General features: G+C 45.5%; 1 long non-coding RNA gene across 1 annotated transcript in view; it reads left to right on the top strand.

Annotated features, from left to right (window-relative positions):
- Positions 1-3,257: 3,257 nt before the first annotated feature.
- LOC118500337 overlaps positions 3,258-18,654 on the top strand; it is a 37,732-nt gene continuing 22,335 nt past the window's right edge. The window contains exons 1-2 of the long non-coding RNA XR_004902905.1: positions 3,258-5,313; positions 17,582-17,754. This is a non-coding gene — a long non-coding RNA (uncharacterized LOC118500337). The remainder of the gene's footprint in view (positions 5,314-17,581; positions 17,755-18,654) is intronic.

The following is an 18,654-nucleotide window of genomic DNA, read 5'->3' as shown; positions in this document are numbered from 1 at the left end:
GTCCCAAACTCTGGCAAGCACAGTGTGGCCTCAGGGAATGCGGTTGTAGATAGAAGGGCTTTGCTGGAATTCAGGGTGGGGTTCTGGTTTCCTGAAGGAAGATAGGAAAAAGCAAGGCAGGATCCTAGGGCTAAACCGAGAGATAGGAGCTCCAGGAAGGTCACCCAGAGAGGGAGCAGTCGCTACGTTTGTGGATAAAATAGTCTTATTTTAGCAATGAGGTTATGAGAACTGAGACACAAGGTCAGGGTTAAACCAGCCATCACATTGACTTGAGCCCAGAACTCCTTTAATCCCTTCTTTCTCAGCCCACGAGATGCTCAGCCTAGCCAGGCTGGCCTTGTCTGTGAGGGTCACGTGGATGCTGTGCGCACGGAAGGAGGAAAGAGGGGAGATGGGCGGCAGAAGCTGGGGCCCAGCTCAAACCTGATATATTTGGTCTAACAGGGCTGTTGTGTGTTCAGTGTTGGATAAGGTATATGAGAGCATTATTCTAAAGAAAACTCATTTTATTAGGTAAAATAAGAATGAAATTCTAAAACCTCATGAGACAGAGATGCCAGGCCATCTCCAAACCCAGCAGTCTGGTCTATGCTGTCTGTTCTTCTGCTGGCACCCTCCCTCCTCAGCACTCACTCTTCCACTTACTCCTACTTATTCCCATTACCTTTTAAAACTCAGTTCATTCACCTTTTCTAGGGCAAGCCTTTCCTGCATCCCTGACTGGGGGACATCCCATTTCAAAGCTGCTCAGAGCACTTAGATGAGTTAGAATTTCAGAGTTCTGCCTGATTGATTACCTTTGGTCCCTCCCATGGAAAGGTAAGCTTCGCAAGGGCAGAAAGCGTATTTCTCCTGTTCGAGGACAATTCCCCAGAACCTAGCCCAGTGGCTGGTGTATTTTAGGTGTTCAATAATTATTTGTTGAATAACTGGATATTTTGAGAGGAATGGGCTTTGATTTTTTGGTGCAAACAAAAGCATGACTGTTGGGATTTGGTGATGTAGAGCACTTGGGAATAGGTCACCCTATAAAGTACATTTCAATGACCCCCAAGGAATTTGGAGCGACCAGATTGGAGAGAATGACATAGCCTCTGAATACTGACAATTAAATCCTTATACATTAGGCTTAGATTTGACATAAAATAATCTGTAGTGAAGGTAACTAGGTTTTTAAAGGAAATTCAAGTTCATCCATAGGACAAATAGTTGGCAACAACTTCTATTTTTTTCCTTCTCCCTACCCCCTACACACTGTACCCTGTCCCCACAAATCCATGTAGATAAATAATGTAAAAATCTACATTGAATGAATTCTTTAAGGGGGAAAAATCACGCCCATAGCAGAATGGAGGCTGTGGAAGTGGGGTACTCTTCATTTGGTTTTAATGACCGTTAGAGTTTCCTGGTTTCCAGCCACAGAATCCAATACTGGCTGTAGTGCAAGACACATAATCAAAGGAAAATCTTGAGAATTAATCAGAACTGGAACATCTCTATGTAGCCAGAACTACTGCTCCATCTTGCCTAGTTATAGCTGTATTTTTCTAAAAGCCTATTCCATTTTTATTCTCTTTACCATGTTGCTTGGGTTTCAGATTCTAGGAGAGAACAGCTGCTTGGATTGTTCTCAGCCCCGAACATCTTAATTAATACTTACAACAGGCTTTCTCCATGGGAAGAGGTGCTTTCTTTAAAGAAAATTGAAGTGCTATTTCTCAAAGAAGGAGATAAAGGTTCAGGCCACCAGTCAACAGATGAATGAATAAACAAAATGTAGACTATACATACAATGCAATATTATTCAGCCTTAAAAATGATTCACATTCTGGCACATGCTGTAATATGGATGAAACTTGAAAATATTATTCTCAGTAAAATAAGCCAGACACAAAAGGGCAAATAGTGTATGATCCCACCTACATCAGGCAGCGAGAGTCATCACCTTCACAGAGACAGACGGTGATTGGCGGCTGTGAGGGGCGTGGGGTGTGGGGGCGGAGTCATCGTTTGATGGGCATGGAGTTTAGGTTTGGAGGGAGCTGGTGGTGGAGGCTGCGCAACAAGGTGCGGGTATGCAATATGGCTGAACTCTACCCTTGAAATGGTTACAGTGGTCAAATTTATGTTATGTATATTTTACTGCATTTGGGGGGAAAAAAAAGTGCAGGAGAGGCAAAGTCAATCAGTGTCAAGACAGGGAAAGTGGCGATGGGCGAGAGAGGCCACTTGTCACGCGGTGCAGTGGCCCGGAAGCCTGGATCCCAGCCCCAGCTCTTCCGTGGAGCTCTGAGCAAGTCACCAAACCTCCCTGACCTTCTTCACATTAGTGGATGGTCACATTGCCCCTTTTACCTATCTTACAGGAACTGGGTTATCCTGGGAAACTATTTTGTAAACTCCTAAACTTCTAGACAAATGAAGGCCTTACGATCAGAGGAAATGAACAAACCCATTGTGAATCCACATTTCAGTGACCCGGATAGCATGTGGAAACCTCCACTTCCTCAGGTCAGTGTCCCGGGGGTGGGTCCCCAGGGGGTGGAAAGGGTCAGAATAGAAGTAAGAGGCAGCTGTTCACATACGTGCTGCAAAAGCTAAGTGGGCCCGAATTGCCCGCTGCGCTGCTGCTCCTCCGTTAAGACTTCGCAACCCTCAGCGAAAGCTCAGATGCCTCCACAGAGGAGGGAAGCAGCCAGTTTTTCTAGCCGAGTGTCTCTTAATAGGCTGCCAACAATGGAGCTGTTGACTTACATCCATAAAAACCAGTCAGAGGTGGCTGTTGGATGTATATGGATCCGTCTGCAGGTTTTGGCAAACAGAAGAAGGATTGATTCCAAGCAAAATTCTGGAGATTCGGCTTTAGAAACCAATAGCCTTATTTCTCTGCTAAGTGCTTATCTGTTAACATGAAATCCAACCTTCAGAATAAAGCAGGCTCCCCTGCAAGATTCCCTCTGCCATCTGCCGAGATGAAAGCCTCTGAACAGGGCCCATTAGTAGAGTTATGGTTGCATCAGCATCAAAGGTGGTCGGAAGGAAAGCTAGCAGCTTTACAGCTTCTGCGTGGAATTTTCTGATCACTCATCTGGGGTGGCACTTGGTGTTCTCAACCCTGGCTTCAGGCAGGGCATCTGGTTCCAACTGCCAGCTGAGTGGGGGTTGGAGCTCCCTCTCTGGGGCTTTCGTTCTGGGGGAAATGTCTTCTCCCAACGCACCAGAGGGCCTCAGTGCCTGCTCCTAGCTGGGTTCTTAAAGGTCTTATTCTCAAGACTTAATTTCTTTCTCTTGAATTTGGCTGTTATATGGCAGACATACAGACATATGTTTATTAGCATATATTTATATATTTTTATATTTTATCTAGTATTTCTACTCATTCTATATGTTGGGAGTAGAAGGGTATGTTCAGTTTCCCCTCTCTGCTGAGGATGGAGCTAAGACTCACTATTAGAAGATTCTGATGATCCTGATGGGTAGACACGAAAGAGCCAAGGCTTCCTTTACAGAGCTTGGCATGTCCTCCTTGGCTGGTGATTTCCCGGTGGCCAGCCCATGGCCGCTGGAACCCACTGCAGCCTTTTTGAAGGAAAGGACAGACCTGTTCATTACGATGAGACTAGTCTTTTTGAGGCGGTGAAACGATTGACTTGTACTGGTTTAAAGTGACATTATTTCCATGCATCCAGTAATAGACCAGGGTTGGGTTGAGCATTAATGGTAAAGGTATGATAGAGGGGAAAATATGAAAGAGATAGCAAGAGAAGAGGGGAAGAAATAGTAAGAATGAAGACAAAGAAAAAGGAAAGGCAGGGAAAATGGGATGATCCAAGAGAGGAGAGGAAAGAAGGTGGGAGCAGGCACGGGAGCCCACTGCCTCCCTGGCCCCAGCACTCTCTGGGGGAGGAAGCTGGCAGCTTCCGGCAGTGGTGCAGCCTCGGTCTGTGATCACACCTGGAGCTGGCAGCCGGCAGCTGGCAGGTGGCTGCACCTGCAGTCCTACCCACTCTAGTCCCCTCTCTTCACTTGTCAGACACACTCCAAGTCCAGCTTGGACCCTGGAACCTGCTTGTGTTCAGTTTAAAGGAAGCTCATTTCCAGCTCCTCATCAGCTGAGAAAGCAACAAGCTGCTATTTTTGACAATTTCAAGGTATGGACGGTAGGGCCAGGCTGCCGCCACCATGTTCGTTTTCCCTGTGGAGCCAGGAAAGGAGGGGACACGTGGGGGGAGATTTTCAGCCAACCTGATTGCCGTGGAGCAGGGAACACTAGTGAAAATCCAGCTGTAGATGTCTGTAATAAAGGGATTTTTGTCAGTGTTCTTGAATGCTCTTGAGGTTCTGAAGACGCAATCTGTCTGACCGACCTCCTGCAAATGCTGTGCCCCGATGCACAAAATTAATGCCAGGCCTCTGAATTGTGAGATTGATGAATTCCAGTTAGTTCTTTAAATAGCAATGTTTGGTATTTGGCGCTATTTAGGAACTTCTAGCACCCATTCTATTTATAAATTGCTTTTATAAGCATAGGATTTAAAGGCTGAAAAAGACATCAGAAATGCTGTAATGAAAACAGTACTTTCCAGTGCTAGCTCTGAAACTAATCATTTGTGACCTTGAATAAACCACTTCTCTGGGTCTGATTTCCCTTTCCTATAACACAAAATGCTTGAACTCACTGGGCGTACTTCAGTTCTCACGTGCCCTTATGTGTTGTCCACAGCGCCCCTGGCTAGGGGCAAGCCCACTCCAGTCCCCGCCACCCATTCATCCTGCGCTGTGGTCCACAGACTCTGGGGTGCTCTGCTGCCTGGGTCACACAGGGCCCAGAGAGCCAGAGCAGACCCCCGTCAGCTCCGGATTCAGCTCAGGGTTGGGTGGGAAATGCACCTAGTTTCCATGTTGGTTGTGGGGCTCTAGCCGCAGAGAGGCTACGGTCTCTGCCACAGAGTCGAGTCCCTCTCACTGTAGAGAGAATGAAGGTTTTCCAGTCTGAATACAGACATTTTGTAAGTGACTGAACATCTCTCAAGACAGACACACTCATACTTCCAGGCTATTGTTGATCTCAGATTCTCCTTCTAAATGTAAAATGGACATGCCCAAAGGGACGGACCAGACTGTGGGCAGTGATTTACGATGTCAGACACTGAGCTGGTGACCCCTGCCATGCCGAAACGTCTTTGATTCCTCGCTCTTCTTGATGACTCACACCACCCAGTCTCTGTACTAGCTTCGTACTGCTGCCTTGAAGTCCCAGGAACTGCGGGGCTCGGGACAGAAGAAGTGCATTCCCTTACACATCTGGAGGTAGATGCCGGAAACCTGATGCCGGCCGTGCCGTGCCCACTCGGAAGGCTCTAGGGGAGAGTCCGCCCCATGCTTTCTCTTCGTTTCAGGTCATCTTGGCATTTGTTGGCTTGTAGCTGCAACATTCCAATCTCTGTCTCTGTCACCTCAGGACATTCCCCATACATCTCTGTGTCTCTTCTTTCCTTATAAGGGCACAAGTCATATTGGATCTAGGAGTTACTCTGAGTGTGACCTCATCTTAACTTCATTACATCTGCAAAGACCTTATAGCCACATAAAGTCACACAGTCATGGGTCCTGGGGGTGGATGCTTCAGTAGATCTTTCTGAGGGATGAAATTCAATCCAAGGCAGCCTCTAGCTCCTGGTAATTCTACCTAATCACTGTCTCTCAAGTCCACCTCCTCCTCTTCCTCACTGCCATTCTCTTAGTGTGAGTCTTTACCCGAGTGTATTCCAAGCCTCCCAACAGCTTTGTCTGTGTTTCCCAACAACCTGGGAAGATGATTGTTGTTTTTAAAGATACAGTCCTGAAAGTAGAATTATTGGGTACAAAGGAATATGTTTCTAAAATTTTGATAGATACTGCCAATTCTCATCTTAAAAAGATATTCACATTTGTACCCTTATATGTGATATCCGAGAATGTTCTTTTCCACATAATCTTGCCAACACAAGATTTTATGTGTCCTTTGAATTGCTGCCCTCCCATCAAACACCGGTGCTTCAATATTTGCATTTACATTTTCCTAATCACCTGGGTCTCGGGTCGCACTGACCCTCACCCCTGCTCTGCTGGCACAGGCAGCCTCGGTGTCTTCTGAAGATCCAGGTGAAAAGCAGGTTCCAGTCTCCATGTGCTCAGGGACACAGAGCAAGGTCCCTTAGGAAGTCCCACGGCAGGTTGATACCTCGCTTCTCTGGGTTTGATGCTCTTGGCGCCCGCCCTGTATGGATTGGGCGGTGGGTTTGGGCAGGGGGTTTGCAAGGGAGCATCCCTGCTCCTTCGTGCAAAAGTGCCGTTTCTCCAGGCTTGGACCTCATGGCCTGGATGACTCCTTCTGTCCTTCCATGAGCCTGACCTGCTTCTGGAGGATGGATGGAGCAGTGGGGTAAGGGTAGAAGGACCAGTTTGGCCAACTCTATGAGGCAGAAGAGGGTTGGGGCAGCTCTTCGGCATTGTATTTACAATGTGTGGCTTTATTGGCCTCTGCTTTGCAGCTTTAGCAAAGATTTCATGTCTAAGGGAGAAGACTCTTGAAGCATTTTGCTCCATACATGTTACAAATGTGCATGTATATGGAAAAGTGTCTGCAAGGGCACACTCATGCTTTTACTCTGTGATTTCTTTTCTCTTTGCTATTGTGCATGCATGGGGCCACTTTATTCTACTTTATACAGTTCATATTGATTTATTTCTAAAACATTTGCTATTTTTGTGTATATATAAAAATTTAAGTATTAATAATCCATCTTTTGGAATCTCTCTTTTACTAATTGTACAAAGTAAAGGTATCACAACATTGAAAGATTTTTCTTTCAAAACGTAAGGGCTAATTTAAAAATTACTTTCAAAATAGATGTCAGATGCATACCTTTGGAGCAGAGTCTATTATCTTACTTTCTTTTTTGAAATCCCACAATACCTTGTACCGGTATTCCCAAATAGAGGGCGTTAGAAGCAGAAAGAAAGTAAAAGAAAGAAAAAAAAAGAGGGAGGGAAGGAAGGAAGGGAGGGAGGAAGGGAAGAAGAAAATTGACTAGCGAATGACAATGAAATCCTGAGGACTACACAGAGGACAGCTGGTTGTCACCTTCTCAAGACTCCTCTTTAACTTTACACAAAAGAGCTCATTGTTATTTAAATTTATCTTGTAAAGATTCTATTGCAAGACTGGTTCTCAGTTCAAGGGGAAGGTACTTACTTGATTACTGTGTCCCAGGCCTCTGAGCTCTTCTGTCTCCTCAGAGGTGTCACAGAGAACCCTTTGAGGCTTTTCCATTCAGTCCTGTGGCCAAGGGCTCTCTGTACTCAAGAAATTTGATTGTGCTTCAAGAGTTGGTCAAGTGCTCGAGTTTTAAAAATAAATTCATTAGCTGATGCCACCTGCTGTGCTAGGTTTTGGTGAAATGGGCTCTAAACAAAGGCATTAGACCCTCTGTTCCCCCTGCCCCCCCACCTGAAGCCCAGGTTCTCAAAGCAGTTATGGCTCACTCAACCCGGGGACATGCTTTGTTGATTGACATAATTATTTGCTTTTTATAATTGCTATTTATGTTTGTATATTTTCATGCCAATTCTCCAGAATGAAAGATCAGGAATGTGTCTTACACTTTTTACACTCTTTTCTACATATCTCTCAATATGTAAAATATTCCATGTTTAATAAATCTCAAAAGTGCATGATTTTCTCCACGTGGCTGAATTCTAGAGTCAGGGGAGACTGGGAAATCTGAAGGGCTGGCGCTTTGATTAATGGAGTCTGGACTAAAGGACACTTTAGGCCTTTGAACCTAGTTATGTACTCAAAATAACAGATTTTGACCAAGTGGCTTTTATTGGTACATGTTATTGAGGCTGATTTATGGAGAAAGATGGAAAGCATGGATGAGCAGTTTGGTGCAAAAATATATCTAAAACATGGCTAAAAATAACCTTTGGAAAAATCTTTCCACAGTCTGGTGGTCATGTCAAAGTTTAAAGGCTCAGCTTCTGATTAAGACTAATGCTCCGGATTCCGTATTCAGAGTAGCCCCAGACCGACGCTTTGTCGTGATTTATATTTAACACATGCAGCACGACTATCTTCCAGCAGGTGGCGCTGCCTCACTACAGAAAATGTGCGTTGTGTACTCAGCCTCCCTAATCTCATTAGTATTGATCCGGCAAAGACTGACCCAGAAAGATATTTTGAACATTTCATCTTAGTAGAAATAAGAATTGATTGCATTTATAATCTATCCCTGTATAGATAAGAGTTTCAGAAAGCCAGGTTTTAAAATTTTTTAAAATTTTTTATTTTTAATGGTTTTATTTTCACATTTGTGATCTTGGGAGACCACGTTCCACATTATTATCCCTGGGCCCTTGTCCACACAGCGAGAGGATCTTTCAGATCTTATAGTCAGGTGAGACAGGCAGAACTGAGTAGGCATCTAGGCCCACCCTTCCTTTCTTCAGGTGAGGATTTTGTGCTGGGATCCCTGGACAAGGTCATTCATAAAATCAAAGGCAGAGCCAGGAACGCAACCCAGATCTCCTGTCAGTCGCCTTTACTGTCTCATCCTGTTTTGGCCTTTAGTATGCCACTTAACAACAGAACGCCATGCCAGTAACTAATGTGACAAAAGCCAACATCAAGGATGGGAGAAAAGCAGGGGAGGAAGGAAAGGAAAGGAAACACAAGAAGTGAAGGAGAGGGAGGAAGGAGCAGAGGGAGGGGGAGGAAGCCCAGCGAACTTGCAGCAGCTCTAATTATCAGTGACACCTGGTAGATCCTGCGACGGTTCGGCCTGGTTTCGCGCACTCTTAGAAATAGGATACAGAACACGGTCGAGCCAACTGAATTCTCCTATTAGCTCTCACGGCATCCTATTTTGACTCAGGCAACAAATGAAAAGGTGAATTTGGTGGCTCGTGTGTCTCGGTGAGGATGAAGTTGGCAGCAGTGGGCAGGCATCGAGCAGCTTCCTGAAGCTTACCCTCGGCTGACGTCATGGAAATGGCCCATTCACGAGGGCAGGTGGAACGTGGAAGTTTTTGGGAACAAGTCCACATTCACGGTCAGAAAAATTCCAGGAAATTCAGACACGTGGTTTTATTAGATTCACGTCTAGAATGAGAATTATTCCTCTAAACTGAAGCACAGCACAGAGGCCATGGCCTGAGACGGCAGGTACAGCCGCTCTCATTTCTGACTCAGACGTGAATTGCTGGTTTTCCTTTTTCATGACGTATCTGATTTGAGAGGGAAAGCCCAAATGTCCTGAGTTTTATTTCTGTCCCTCCATGGAGCAACACCTTATGCCATGGATCTCACTGGACCATATCAGCTATCCAAACTCACCTGTCCTATGTTCTACTTAAAACCTGGCTAGCTGAGCACAGAAATTGATCTGATGCACAGATTTTTATCTTGGAGGGCATATTTAATTTTTTTTGGTACAGGCCTCCTAGAAACGTAATGCTTTAGCTCAGGAATTACTTCGACTTCACCAGTGGGGGTTTCTGGCGTTATATCATGTTTGAAGGAGGTGGGTTTAAATCACTCTGTACTCCATTTGGTTGCCTGACAGTCATACCACCTGGGCAGCCATATGCTCTTGCAAATGCACAACGAGGTTGTATAAGAAAATCATCCATTTAGCAAACATGATTGAGGACCTGCTAAGGTGCCAGGCACTATGCTGTCAGGGCCTAATGTGGGAAGACAACGTGAATGGAGATCTGTGCCTCTAGGGAAGAGCTAGGCAAAGATTTTGACGGTCCTAACGCACAAGTGCTGAGTGCTGGAGGCAGGGAGAGAAGGGGATGACCTTTAGGGTTGGGAAGGAGGTAGACTGCAGCAAATGGTAGTATAACCATACAGGAGCTTCATTTCTTTAGTATGCCTTTTCCCTGAATTCACGCTAGCTTTGTCCCGCCTAGCTTTGCCCCATGACTCACTGGCCTCCTTTCACCCAGACCCCTCCACCTTTGGACTCGCTGCGTGTCTACTTCCTTCCCTTAGGACATCAGGTCCTGGCCAGCATCAAACTGTCTTAAGAATAAAGCCTCAGGTCTGTTGATCAAGGGAACAGAGTTTTGGTCAAACCAAAGATAACATCTTGACCTCAGCTGCATTGCAGCCCTAGGCCTGACAGCTGATCTTACCGACCATACCCTCACAAAAACCAGACAGAATGCCGCCAAGGCTGACATCAGGACCTGATCCAACAATCAACTCCTCCCTCTCCTGGCCCCAACCAGCCAGTAGAGCTCCCAACTCCCTTAGTCTCTGTGAGTAATGCTTTTCCCTATCTAATCTATCCCCCAGAGGCCATCTCAGAGACAGGTAATAGGGCGCTACCCACCTGTGTCTCTGGGCCTGGCACCATTTCCTTAAATAGACCTCTCTGTGCTACATACTCCTGTTTGCGTTTTTTCAGTTTTGATGTGCACCAGCAAGCAGACCCCTTCGGTGCAGTAATAGTAGCTGTTCGTGTGGATGCAGAGGGAGAGGAAAGAACCCAGGACAACCTCCAGTTTTATTTTGCAAACCAGGCAGGTAGAATGAAGAGTGCTAAGCAGGAGAGTCTTGGGGGAACCATAGTCACACAAAAATGTGTGTGTGGTGTTTATGTGAGTGTATGAGAAAATGGGAGTGTGTTGGGAGACGGGGGTGGTATATTTTCAATGTAGGTGGTTGAATGACTTTCAGCCTAAAGAAAGGCAATCCTCAGGAGGCCTCAGGGTCACCCATCAGGAATATAGCACACACCTCAATCTTTATCACAGGCATAACACTTCAGTTATTAAAAGACCATGCTTGGTTTTCTCCTTACCCTATAGGAGTTCAGACAGGCACAGTTCTTGCATTTTAAGCTCAAGCAACTACAGAAAACCATACAGGTAAGGACCATAGGACAACTGAGCACACGCAGAGCTCAAGAAGGAATGAGAAACATGAGAGGGGTGCTGTGGGAGCCCCCCTCTGCCAACCGCATCACCCAGCACCGGGCCAGTGCTCACAAACAGGCCACCACGCTGCTCACAGGACACTCACACACCTCAGTGGTTAGAGAGTAACATCGCTTGCTTTGTCATCTACAAACACAACTTTTCAGCAGGCCCTAGGGCATTGATGGCCAAACAGTTTCTCAGGGCTGATGGTTGTTTGGGAGGTGAGAGAACTTTGCTTGGAGAGACACTAGGACTGGCTTCTGACCCCACTGGACCTTCTCTGTGCCATGTACCTTGGAACCACAAACTCTAAAAATTGTCTACTAGTATTACGCCTCAGTCTAAAAAAGCAAAACCGTGAGCTGGAAAACTGAGTCCTTGGAGAGCCCACATGGCTGTGTAGTTGGCTTTGGGCAGTGGGAATGTGTGGGCAGAGCTTCTTCTGTAATGTTCTCGGTGTGAAGCACATTGAACAGGAGACAGAGGGATAACAGTCTTATCACTTCATAGCCCTCTCCGGAAACTTGCTCTGGGACTTACGAATGATGATTAAGAAGCCAAAGTAAAATGCCAGGGTCCTGCCCTTATTTTCCGAGAGTCTATACCTTTGGTGGAAAGTATTTAATATATTACTTAGAAGAAATTTATAATAATGATAAGTATTTGTAGTTGGATCAGATTTAGGACAATCCCACGGGTTCAGTGATTTTCTAACTTTGGGAAACCCTCTGTATTTTCTCCTCCGTAGGGAGCATCTCTGACATCTGAAGGCTTCTGAGGATTTCTGCAGGAGAGAGCTCCCCGGACGACATCAGGCTGCACAACAACGAAAACACGCCCACTGGTGAGGATTTCACTTACACGTTCTGAGAGTGCATATCATACATAGTCTTTCCCTTCTATGTTCTCTACAAAACCTTTGGTAAAAGCACCAAAATACTTTGAGGTGAAGAGGGGTGAGTTAATGCTTTGGGGTGAATGTGAAGAGTTACTAGGCTATGTCAAAAGGAAAGACTGGCTTTGGGGACCAGCTAACCCATGGGTTCCAGCACGAGGCAGAGTGAAGGGTGGTGTATCAGTGAGATGTTTGGTCTCTCTGACTCCAGCTTAATTCTTTAATAGCTTCTGCTATAGACATGCTAATTATCGGAGGAATTCTGCTTGAGGCTTGAGTTTTTCGAAGAACAGCCCCTTGCTGAGGTGTCTCTCCTGAAAGGGTGGGGAAATACTTGTGTGTACAGACAGAAGGACTGTTTATCACAGATTTGCAGGCGCCTCCAGAATGATCAGCAGAGTCAATAGAGCTGGAACAAAGAGATTTAGAGATCTGTGCTGTGCCTCAGACCCCTGTGGGCGCCCAGACTTGGCGTCAGTCACCTCTGGCCTCACCCATTTTCCCCTTCCTTTGATTTAAAAGAAGCCTGGTCTTTGGGCTGGGGAAGATGGATGTGCGGGACGTCTGTTGCCCTCATCTTCTCCATTGTGTGTCTTCTGAATCGGTAAACACTTCCTTACCCCCAACTTTGACCTCTTGAATATCGGCCTTGTGAAGCATCGGGCACACAAACTTTTGGGTCGGTGACAATGGGAGTTCAGAGGAGGGCCATGTAATGGAAGTGTGTGTAGGTCAAAGAAGGCTTCCCACATTGAAGGGTGAATGGGAGCTCTCCGAGTATTCTAGTCACTGCTGTTAATGTAACAAATGACCTCAAAGCTTAGAGTCTGAAAACCATTTCATTTTGCTCACAACTGGAAGGGCCAGGGAATTGGGAAGGCCTTGGTGGGCAGTTCACATTTTGGAGTCTCTCAGGTGTTTGCAGCCAGATGGTGACCGGGTCTCAGTCATCCGAGGGCCAGTGTATTCGTGTTCCAGCGCTGCTGTGACTGAGGACCACAAACCAGGCTGTATCAAACCACGGAAGTGCATTTCCCAAAGATCTGGAGACTAGAAGTCCAACATCAAGATGTTGACAGGATTTTCACACACAGAGACTCAAGGGAACGCCCTGAGACTGAAAACCTGCCAGTGTAAGTGGAAGGCAGGGACAGACAGAAGAAGGAGGCAGTCTGCCCCAGCCTGGCGATTAACAGAATGTATGGAAACTTACGTTGGAGGCGTGTCTTGGGCGGCTACAAGACAGAGTGGATATCATCTGTGCCACTGGGACAGGCGCCTAAAAGAATTCACCAGAATAGGGCAGGATCGATAGGGGAACTGGTATGTGACCTACTTCAGGTAAGGGAAAATGCCTTACATGCTGGTCCATGTCAGGACAATGACCTGTTCCAGGAACCAGCATGCAGTGGGTCACAGGGAGAGATAGTGGTTTATGTCAGAAGAAAAACATTGATTACGATCAGACTGTGTCTGAAGGTGTTTATGGGAAGCGTTCTCTGTTTGGGCCAGGTTCAGCTGCACCTTCAGCAGTGGTCACATCACAGAACAGCAGCATGGTCTTTGTGAAGAAATAGTGAGGGTCATTCCTTGCCTCTTCCTAGCTTCTGGTGGTTACCGATAATCCTTGGCTTATAGATGGATCCCATCAATCTTTGCCTTTTTGTTACATGGCATTCTCCCTGTCTCCTTCTTCACAGGGTCATCTTCTCTTTGTATGTGTCACTGTGTCCAAATTTCCCACTTTTAAGGACAATGATCTATAGGGACCACGCTGATCTAGTATGACTTCATCTTAACTTAGTTATCCCTGCAAAGACCCTACTTCCAAATAAGGTCACAGTCACAAATTCCACAGGTTAGGACATGAATATGTTTTTTTGGGGGGGGTGTCACAATTCAATCCATAACAGCCATTTAGGGCTGAATGTCTCAGATGGTTCACTCCCATGGTTGGCAGTTGAGGCTGGTTAGGAGCTCAGCTGGGCTACTGACAGAATGCCTAAGGGTGGTGGTCTGAGAGTTGTCAAACTTGTTATATGATGGTTGACTAACTCCCGCTGCCCAGGCAAACATCCCGAGGACCAGCAGTAAGCCTTGTGGCCTTTCCTGGCCTTGTTCTAGAAATCATACAGCATCATTTCTGACATACTGTACTGGTGGCAGCTGTCACTAGCTTGTCCAGAATCAAGAAGAGGGCTGTGGGCCACACCTTCCAAGGGAAGGAGTGTCAGCAACTTGGCAGACGTGTTCGACAGTGGCCACACCGAGCAGAAGAGAGTGAATGGTGCTGCTGCTGGTGCAGGTGAGATGTAGAAATGAAGACCTGTGAAATGCCCAGGTCAAGGGCACTTTTAATTTTTGTGTAGTTGTTTCCAAAATGTTTGCTCAGGGGATAATTGGTATGAACCTTATAGAGAATACACAGAAATGAGATGGGCATGTGATTTAGTGTAGAGGTATATTTAAACTCAGGAAAAAGGACGACTCTCTCCTCCTTTCTCTCCACTGTCCTTTCCTTTCTTTTCTTTTTCCTTTTTTTCCTTCCTTCTTTCCTTTTTCTTATACTTTGGAATCACCTTACATGTAGTAGAAGCATTAATACTTGTATTTCATAATACAGAATCAAGTTTGGCTTTACATATATGTCTGCCCATGATTCTTACTTATAAATGGTATCTTAATTCATGAATTAATAAATTTATATTCTCTAATATGTATTATAGCACCGAATGATTACATGCATATTTTAGAATTAGACCAATCTAATCATAGGTGAATTAATTATATTGCTTCAGCTGAATAACAAAGCTATATAGAAAAATCAAAGTATACACATCAAATATTGAAGGTAATAATCTGAGGCAGATAACATTCTGGAATGATTTTTAAAAATTTCCTTCTTTACACGTTTCTATAGTTTTTAAAGTCACCTCAGTAGACACACATAACTTTTAGAAGATAATAAACTATTAAGATGTATGACTCTAATTTTGCTCAGATTTTTGCTTAAAAATTAGAAACATTATTTTATCTTATTTTTCAACAACTAAAAAGTTAGAACTTTTTAAAATGCCTTGGTATAACAGAGGTAAGTTATTTGATTTCATACAGCACCTGGAAGGTGGTCTGGGGAGCTGCTTTACAGCGTCTTTAGGGGGAGCCTCTCAGAAGAAATAACATTTTTGCTGATTCCCAAAGAAAAAGAAGCCAGTTAATAAAGAGCTGAGCCAGAGCATTCCAGGCAGGGGAAAAAGCATAAAGTCCTGGGGGTGCAAGTATGCTCGGCTTGTGTGAGGAACAGTCAGATGGTTCCTGCAGCTGAAGCACAGTGACGAGTTGGGGAGCATATGAGGTGAGGATGGAAAAGGTGTCAAGTGACCCAGATTTCCTAAAGCAGCGGTTGACAAACTTTTTCTGTGAAGGGTGAGATCGTTACTACTTTAGGCTCTGTAGGCCATACAATACAAACTATTCAACTCCTCCATTGTGTGAGAAGTAGCCACGACCAATATGTGAAAAAATCAGTGTGTCTGTGTGTCAATTTACTTTATTTCTCCATCCTGTAATTTGAACTTTATGTCAAAGTCATGCATCATGGCTAGCGTAGGCAGCTACTTAGTTGTTGACAAAAGAAAAGGGAACAAAACCCACAAAGTCTAAGTCTAGAAGTCAAATTCCTCTGTGGATGCGTGTGCAATAGAAACTAGATGACGCTAGGGGAGGCATACGTACGCGCAGTAGGGGCCAGATGCTGCTGCTGCTGCTGCTGCTGCTGCTGCTGCTGCTGCTGCTGCTGCTGCTGCTGCTGCAGAACTTTGGGGCATGCGCAGTAGGAGCCAAAATAGCGAAAAGAAAGGGTGGAGTCTAGCCTGGGAAACCTGAGGTAGAGACTGGGTTGGACCGGGTGGGCCCAGCACAAGCCCCGAAAGGATTAGGAAGAAGATTGGCTAGTTTGAAAGAAAGAATGCTCTCTCCCAAGCTTGAGGTAATACAATGGGAGTTTAACAAACACGAGTCAGGTGTTTGTTAGTAGATTCACCCCTTTGTTTGCTCGTGTTCTCCCTTCAGAGCAGCCTCATTGCTGCAAGAGTGGCCCGAGAGCAGAGTGCGGAGCGGAGCTTCTGGGGGACTACCAGAGTGCACGACGATGGCATTGCAGTTCTGAGTCCTGACCCTCCTGGGTGGGCACTGTGCTCGCCAGGCCCGGGACTGACTTCACAGCAAGACGGGGCTCAGCCCTGTGGTCACCGCCGAGCCGCCGGGCACCTGGGGACCCTCCTTTGCTTCGACTCCAACAGATCTTCCCACTCACCTCATCCTCCTATGCAGGGCCCCCCGAATGCTTTTCTCATGAATCCATGGAAGAGTCCTATTTCCACTAGCAACATTATGAGACTTTGCATTTTTCCGGCTATTTAGAAATGGAAAATTCATTTTTGTGTTATAAGTTGTATAAAAACAGGCAGTGGGCCAGCTCAAAGATCGTGATGAGAAACAAAAATGTTTTCAAAGAGCGATAGGAATTTGTTGAAGCATTTTAAGGGGGTGAGGAGAGGTGTCTGCAAAATTACTTCTTTCCTACTTTTAAAAATTTTCTCTGGGGACAATGGAGAGTGAGTGTAGGGGCCTTGAATGAAAATAGAGAGGCATTTTAGAAGGCTGGAGCCCTGGACCAGAGGACGATGGTGGGCTGGAGGAGGGTGGCTGTGAAGTCTATGGGCGTCCGCCTCTGTGCCTAAGAGAACCGACGAGCATCCAGACCCCACTGTGCACCAGGGCTCACCCTGGCACCTTCTGTGCATTTCCTCTTTATCCGAGGCCAGGTGCAAATATCCACCCTTCCTCAAACATTCCTATTTCCAGCTTTTAAGATTCCTGAAATTCTTGCCATTCTAGTACTGGTTTACAATAATAGCATTGTCTCTAGAAGGTTCCCGTTACCTGGGAGATTGATATGCTTACAAATGGAAAGAATCAACTTGCTCATAATTTCTAATTTGTCAGACAGTTTGCCTGTAATACTTGAAACGCATCGACTGAGAGAAATAGGAACCAAGAAATGATGTGTTTTGAGAGGGTGACGTAAAGTAGACCAGGGCAAAAACGTCCTTCCTGGAAGCTACGACACTGGTGGTCAGTGGTGGGGCGTGGGGGCAAACTGTTATTTGCTGAATCGTGTCCCCCTCCAAATTCATATATTGAAATCCTAGCCCTCGCTACCTCAAAATGTAACCATATTTGGCAATAGAGTTTTTTTTAAAGAGGTAATTAGTTTCACATTAAGTCATTGAGGTGTGCCCTAATCAATGTGACTGTTGTCCTTATAAGAAGAGACGAGAACGCTGTGAGGACGGAGGAAAGGCCATGTGAAGGCACAGGGAAAGGGCAGCCGTCTACAAGCCCAGGAGAGAGGCCTCGGAAGAAACCAACCCTGCTGACCCCTTAATCTTGGACTTTTAGCCTCCAGACTGTGAGGAAAACATTTCTGTGTTTCACCTGCCCACTTCATGGTGTGCTAACTGCTATGGCAGTTGTCGGAAACACACACACTAACCAAAAGCAGGTGTGGAAGTGTTGCTTATTATGGAGAGATTCCTTGGGCCAGCGTTGGTGGCTGTTATAATTTTACTGAGTATGGTTAGGGCTAGGGCATTGGAACAATGGTTATGATCTTAAAATGCATTTTCTTTATCTCTGTGCTTATAGGGAGCAAAGTGGAAGCTGAGGTCCCCATTCACAACGTGCTGCGGAGTGCTGGGCTACAGCAGGTATCCTTAACACGTTGAAGCTCAGTGATTCAGACTCGTCTGGCTTCATTGCTCGTTTGTTCATCTCTGCAAAATTGTTGGAATGACATTGCTGTTCTGTGTCAAAAGAAGGTAGTGTCTTAGCTTCAGTGCACCTGTTAAAGATGATTCCAGAATATATTCACACCATCCTCCTATTTTGCACTTTTATGTGGATTTTACGTAGGAAATCTGTGTGGCTTTCCTAAGCAAAATATGAAGAATGGTTTGCAATTTGAATTCTGTTTGAAATTGCAGCCACAGGATGCTAACCTCCTCCAAATTCCTTCTTTCCCTCTCACAGCCTCTCTTTCCATCAGAATTTAAAAAATGTTTATGAATTTTTTTTCAAAATATGTGACTGCATAGCTAAATATTCAATTCTCTGCTTGTTCTTGGGACAACATGGAGGTAGAAGAAGGAACACAATGGAGGGAAAGGAGAACCTAGGAGCCTGGACGGGTTATTCTTCTTTGCCTACTTTGTTCCTCAGCTCTGTCCTCTGCCCCTGTATGCCCTGCTCTGCAACATACAGAGGAGCCACCCCCAATGGACTGTCACCTGAGCTCTTACCCTGCCCTCTACTTTTTGGTTGGCCTGTCCAATGGGAGGCAGTAGTAAGGAGGGAGCAAGGCTTGGAGAGAGGTCTGGGTATTTATGTCCTCCTGCCCCTGCATGCCTTGCCACACTGCCAGTAGTTTCTCTGCCTATGGCTACAGCTCCTGTTAGTTGCCCTTCCCTTTGCCCTTCTAGGCTTTGGAGTAGTAATGACTTTCCTCTCTTCCATTGCTACTCCCTAAGTACTTTAGTATTCCTTCTTACTCCCTTCAACTTTGTGGATTTTCTTTTTAGTAAACTAAAAAGAAATGTTCTTGGTTGAATCTTTATGTATGCAGATGCTGGGACCCTGACTGATAAACGGACTTATGGCTCAGAGGATGTTTGCTTTCTTATATTAGATCCCTGAAGCAGTACCAGGTACTCCAACAAACT

This window comes from Phyllostomus discolor, chromosome 4, assembly GCF_004126475.2.
Source record: "Phyllostomus discolor isolate MPI-MPIP mPhyDis1 chromosome 4, mPhyDis1.pri.v3, whole genome shotgun sequence".
Taxonomy (NCBI): Eukaryota; Metazoa; Chordata; class Mammalia; order Chiroptera; family Phyllostomidae; genus Phyllostomus; species Phyllostomus discolor.
Note: the sequence above shows the minus strand (reverse complement) of the source record. Positions and strands in the feature narration are given on the sequence as shown.